This window comes from Chenopodium album, chromosome 16, assembly GCF_948465745.1.
Source record: "Chenopodium album chromosome 16, dcCheAlbu1.1, whole genome shotgun sequence".
In the NCBI taxonomy this organism is placed as follows: domain Eukaryota; kingdom Viridiplantae; phylum Streptophyta; class Magnoliopsida; order Caryophyllales; family Amaranthaceae; genus Chenopodium; species Chenopodium album.
In genome coordinates, this window is record NC_137849.1 from 22,667,811 (window position 1) to 22,674,586 (window position 6,776).

The 6,776-nt window shown below is 38.3% G+C and overlaps 1 non-coding gene across 1 annotated transcript; it reads right to left on the reverse strand.

Moving 5' to 3' along the window:
* Positions 1–6,352: 6,352 nt before the first annotated feature.
* On the reverse strand, positions 6,353–6,458 carry LOC145587188 (small nucleolar RNA R71). The gene has a single exon (XR_014101211.1). It is a non-coding gene; the product is annotated as a small nucleolar RNA R71 (small nucleolar RNA).
* Positions 6,459–6,776: the final 318 nt, after the last annotated feature.

Here is a 6,776-nt window from a genome sequence, read left to right on the forward strand (position 1 = left end):
ATGCATGGAGATTCTTTCTGTCGGAAATTCGAAAATCTATGAAAAGACATCTGAGGCAATGAAATTCACTACAAAAAATTGGCCAAATTGCGACCGGCGCAAACGGTCGCAAAAAATAGTGAAAAAGGTCGCAAAACGTAATTGCGACCGTCAACGGTCGCAATATGGCGGTCGTTATTATGATGGTCGCAAAAAAAAATTTTACGACCGTTTGACGGTCGCAAATTCTTAACGACCGTTTTAACTATTTTCAACGACTGTTAAAAAAACGGTCGCAAATATTAAAAATTGCGACCGCCTTATGAAACGGTCGCAAATATCGAATTTAGCGACCGTCATAAGCCGTCGCTAAAAGTATTTAAAAAAACAAAAAAAAAAGAAAAAGACCCACCCACCCACCCACCCTTAGCCCAGATCCACCCAAACCAGATCCCACCCAAACCAGTAAACCACCACCACTACTCACCCTAAACAACCACTAGCCTGCCTCTGCCGCCCTCTACCCACCATCACCGTCGCCCACCATCGCCCACCAATACCCAGCACCACCCACCCATCCTTAACCCAGAAAAAACGTTAAAAAAATTCCAAAAAAAAGGAAACAAAAACGAAATAAAACACTATATATATAAAACAATCAAACAATTTCGAACAAAAATCCAAAAAAGACATAATTCGAACAAATTTATCAAAACAATTTAACCCACAAATAAAATGCACAAAAATTAAACCAAAAAAATCGCCCTATAATTCAACCCATAATTATACCCAAAAAAATAAACCCACAACAATTAAACCCAGAACAAAAAATTCGACAAAAAAATCAAACAAAAACGAAATAAAACCCTCATAAATCGAACCGAAATTCGAGAAGTTCAAGCTCAAAATCAAACCAAAAATCTATGAAATTCGAACAAACAAAGAACAAATTCGAACAGAATTAACAAAAACTCGAAATAAAATCAAAATCAAAGGAATTCGAACAGAAACGCAAACAAAAATCGATAACAAAATCAAAACAAACATGAAAATTCGAACGAAAAACGAATTCAACCACAAAATTCGAAAATAAACAAAATTTCAGGAAATTAAACATACCTTTCATAATATATCTTCCTCTTTAGGTCAATATGGTCAAATTCGACCAAGAAAACTCCAGATCTGGAATTTTGGAGGTCGAATTTGACCATAAACACCAAAGTTCGTGAGGTGAAGAGGATGAGTGAGAAGAGGATGAGAGGAGATGCGAGAGAAAGAGAAAAAGAAGAGGTGAAGAGGATGAGTGAGAAGAGGGGCGTTCACTGGGAGATGGAAAGAGGAAAGAGAAGAGAGAGATAGGAGAAGAGGATGTGTGAGGAGAGAGAGAGGATAGAGGATGCGTGAGGAGAGAGAGAACGGCTGCTTCATAAACTAGGGTTTGGGTGATCTTATTTTATACCCTTTTTTTATAATTTGAAAAAGCACTTTTGCGACCGTTATGGCGGTCGTAATGTTGCGACCGTTTCTCAAACGGTCGTAATTAAAGTATTTTGCGACCGCTACTAACGGTCGTAACAGAATTAATTTAATTTTGAATAAATTTTCACATGAATTTTATTTTTAAAATATATTTCAGTACCTTTGCGACCGTTTTATAGCCCAAAAACAGTCGCAAATTTGCGACCGCTATAAAAACGGTCGCAAATTTGCGACCGCTTTAAAAACGGTCGCAAATATCAATTTTTGCGACCGTTTTGATGACGGTCGTAGAAAAACGGTCGCAATTCGACCGAATTTTAGTAGTGATTGTTCAAGAAAATCCATTATTGAAAGAAGTGGTGATCTCATCTTGATTGTTAGGAGAGAGGAATGGACCACCTATTACAGCCAAATAGCGAGCAATCACTTAGTAATGTACACTAACTAAAAGCGGTCGAGAATGAGTACCTATCCCTTACGGGAATCGAACCCGTGTCTTCGACAGGAAAAGATGATGTCCTAACCACTGAACGAAAGGGTGAGGAGTGTCATTTATGACACTTATTTAGCTTCTTTTAGGATGATTTTCATTGCTTTTACATCTTTTTTACCTCTTTTCTCTAGTTTTACTTGTAATTTCTCTATTTTGCATTTTCAATAGTTGTTTTCTTATTTTCTTGCTTTTCTTAGTTTATTTTACCTTTTCTCCTTTCCTTGTTTGCTTTCCTTTCATTTTAGGAGAATGGTGATGTTCGAGAAGCTCATTGGTGTTCTCTCGGGACATACAAGGCCAAGGATGCAACCCGGTTCCTTCTCTTGAAGCTCAAAGGTGTTGGAGTGCAAGAGCCAAGTCTTCAAGGCCACGCTCTCATGCCGGGTGGACATTAAAGACGGTGTTGAACCTATCGTAAAGGCGTTAAGTGACTGCCTGCCCAACATGCATCATGTGGAACGCACGGGAGCATCATTGAGCGTACGAAGCTAAGTTCCCCTACACCCAAGCGTGACCGCGCGCGAGGGAGGAGCGGCCGTGCAGGTGGCTGGCGCGGCCTCACAGATGCCAGGAGCGGCCGTGCAACTCTCTCCCCTCGTTCTGTACCCATTTTGTTGCGGCCGCACTTAAGGATGAGAGGCCGCGCCTTTTGAGGTTTCTTTCGAACGTCTATCTAACTTCTCCTTAGTTAGTTTTACTATATATAGAATTCCTTCATTTCTAAAGAGAGAATAATGAGAGAAGAAGCTTTAGATTTAATTTTTGGATGAAATTTTGATTAGATTTTTAGAGAGAGAAGCTCTTGGTTTTGAAGATTTTGTTCTTAGTTTTTAGAGAGAGAAACTTGATGTTGATGATTGTTATATTGTGATCTTTGTTCCTCTTTGATATTGATCAAAGTTTTGTAAGAATTCTTTCCTTTTCAAAGCAATTTTATGTTTGATTTTTGATATATTGTTGAATTTCTATTATTTTTTTCGGTTTTGATTGTTGATATTTGGATTACAATGTTGATGATGAAATTGATGATTACTTTTGTTATGTTTTTCAATTTTACCATGAGTAGTGAGTAGTTCCTTTGCTAGGGATGTGGTGAAGCATGTATTAGTGATAATCTATAGCTAATTTGGGGTTTTTGGTTGATTTGATGATGTGATTATATTGGTTGATGAATTTGTGCATGTGTTTCATTTGAAGAGGAGTAGCTAACCTTGATGATCATGCTAGATTGCATAATAGTTTTCAATGACACGAACAATTGATTTGGAAGCTATTATTATCGATTGATCTTGATTTGCGATTTTCCTTTGAAGTCATTTGTAGAGACATCTAGCTTGACCCTAGAAAATAGCTCTTTGAGTGATTTTGATTGCAAATATCGTTTTCCCTCGCATTGCTTGATTGATCAAATTCCCGACAAATTATTAATTTATCATTAACTCATGTAGATCCTAAATTCCCTAGTGTTTTTATAATTGATTTCCATTTGTTAGCTTTGAATTGATTCGATAGCATAGACCAACCCATCGTTTTAAGATTTCGGAATAGCTTAGCTTAAGACCTTAGGAAATACCGCTTTCCCTTGGGTTCGACCCAGACTTACCCTTATACCTAGGGTTGGGTTTGGTTTTACAAATTTTGTTTTGATCGGGGAATCTAGAAATCAACGACCTAGGTTTATCCCGCGTCAAAAATGGCACCGTTGCCGGAGAATGGCATGGTGATTTGCTATTGTTGATTGAGTCTATTCCATTTTATTTGAAAAATACAAAAAGATTTTCTTTCTTTTAAGCTACATTTGTAACCGTGCTATTGATATTTTGCTTTGAGTTTTGTATACGTAGGGCACGAGATCGAAATTTATTGCCATTTGATCTGAAAATTGTGAGGACCATAACAAAATTAAGGGTTGCCAATCGTTCCTCAAGTTCAAGTCCCCCAAGAGAGGAAATCCATCAAGAAGAAGAAGAAGCACGAGAAAGCATGGGTGCTAATCCAAGAGTAGCATTGAAGGAGTTGGGAACTCCGGGAGTTTATAGGTTTGAAAGCGGAATTGCTCCTCCTACGACACTGGCAAATGACTTTGAGATAAGACCGGCGATGATCACTTTGATAGAGAGGCGTCAATATAGTGGTGGAAAGCATGAGAGTCCCCTAAACCATCTTAAGGAATTTGAGAAGTATCGCAACACCATCAAGGTGAATGGGGTTTCTCAAGAGTTCATTCGACTTAAACTTTTCCTTTTCTCTTTTATTGGACGTGCTTTTGATGAGCGTCGTTTATGGCGCTCAAAAGAATAAGATATAGGTTCATTTTCTTTCATCATTTTCATATAATTCTTTTAGTTTTATTTGATTTTCCATTTTTTATAATTCACTTTAGTTCTCGAATGGTTTTTACGAGTTTTTCATATTTTTAGTTGATAATTCATAATTTTAGTGTTAGTTTTACCTTGCTATGCTTCCTCTCTTTGTTTTATTTGTGTTTTGTAGGTGAATAATCAAGTCAATTTGCTCATTTTGGGACTGCCATGTTTGCGGGCATCATCTCGAGTGCACCGATGATAGGGATGCTCGGGAGTGCGGAGTTTGATCAAGCAAGCGAAGGAGCCAAAGCCTATGCATCGCACAGGGGTGCGCGCGCGCGGCACAGGGGTGCGTGCGCGCAGACCCAGCTGTGCGCGCGTGCGGCTGGGCTGTGCGTGCGCACGGCCTGTGCGGCCCTCTTCGCTCGATTTTTCTTATTTATAGCTTTTGACTTTCTTTTTGAAGGACGACTTAACTTGGTACTAGAGAGAGAATTTTTCCAGAAATAGTAGAGAGAGAAAGTAGAGAGAGAAGCTTAAGATTTACTTGTTTGTACTTGAATTTGATCTTAGATTTCAATTTAATTTTGAAATTCCTTCTTCAACTCAATGAATGTTTGTAAGATTTCTTTCCCTTGATTTACTTTTAATGCAATTCCTTCTAGTTTCTTGGATTTTGATTGAGATTACATTCCTTGTTTTAGAAATTGTTGATCGATTGATTTTCTTTTGATTTAGCTTTAAATGAATATGAATTTGATTGAATTTGTTTTGTTTCTTAATTTCACCATGTTTAGTGAGTAGATTAGTTGCTAGGGAGAAGGGGAAGCATGCTTGATTGATGATTTTTGCTAGTTGATGATGCCAAATTGATTTGAATGGTGCAATTAAATTGGTTGACATAGTTGTGCATGTGATTAATTAGATTAGGAGTGATCAACCTATAAGATTAATCTAGATTGCATTGCAAATTTCAATGACATGAACCCTTGATTTGAGAATTGCTTTAATTGATTGAATTTGATTGTGATTTTCCTAGCTAGCCATTCATAGTGATCCCTAGCTTGGCTTATAGGAGATAGCCCTTGAATTCCTTTGATTGCAACTATTGTTTGTCCTTTGCAATGTTTGAATTGATTGAGTGATCCTTCAATTAGCATAATCATTGAGCTTGCATGTGGAACATATATCCCGAGTGTTTAGTATATTGAATTTCTCGATTCATCTAGATTTCTTGATACCTTAGTTACCAACCGCATCTTCCCTCAAACTTCGAAGTAGCTTGACCTAGGCTATAGCTTACACCTATTCATTCCCTTGGGTTCGATCCTTGACTTACTATATACTCGTATTAGGTTGGTCGAGTGTTTATAAATTTTCTTTGGTTCTAGGAAAGGGTAGAGAACGACCTCCATTTTCCTCGTGTCAAAAATGGCACCGTTGCCGGGGAATGATATTGGTGCTTTGTTATAGTTGTTGAGTCTATTTCACCATTAATTGAAAATACAAAAAGATTTTGTTTAAGGCTACATTTGTAGCCGTGCTACTAACCATTTCTTATGAGATTTTATGCATAGAGCACGTGATCATTCACTAGTGCCATTTGATCCGGAAATTAAGAGAACTATTGCAAGGTTGAGGAGTGCTAGACGATCTTTGAGCCCTAGCATTTCAAGTGAAGAAGAGCCACAACAAGAAGAACAAGCAAGAATGGGAGAAAATCCAAGAGTGGCATTGAAAGAATTGGGGATTCCCGGTGCATATAGATTTGAGAGTGGGATTGCTCCACCTACAACACCGACAAATGATTTTGAAATAAGACCGGCAATGATCACTTTGATAGAGAGGCGACAATTTAGTGGGGCCAAGCATGAAAGCCCACTAAACCATCTCAAGGAGTTCGAGAAGTATTGCAATACTATCAAGGTGAACGGAATTTCCCAAGAATTCATCCGCCTCAAGGTCTTTCCCTTTTCTCTCATAGGTCGTGCTTTGGAATGGCTAGACAAGGAGGTAAAGCTGAATTCTCTAAGGACATGGGACGAGGTCACCAAGGAATTTCTATCTCGTTTCTATCCTTAAAAGAAAACGGCGAAAGCTAGAGCTTTGATTCAAGGTTTCAAGCAAAAGCCAAATGAGAGCCTCTATGAAGCATGGGAGAGATACAAGGAGTATCAAAGAGAATGTCCTCATCACGGAATTCCAACCTATTAAATCATTCAAATCTTCTATGGAGGTCTTAGCCCTCAAGGAAAATCATGTTTAGATGGAGGAGCCGGAGGTCCTATCATGAACAAAACGGAAGAGGAAGTGGTGGACATAATTGAGGATGTAGTGAGGTATTATAGAGATCGGCAAGATGGAGAAAGAGAGTCAACTAGCAAGAGTAGCTCTTCGGTGTACTCGGTTGATCATCTAAATGCAATCAACAATCTATCCTCTCAAATGACAAACTTGGGGAAGGAGATGTCCGCTATCAAGGAAAATTTGGAAAGTGCTACCAACCAAGTTTCAAGTCT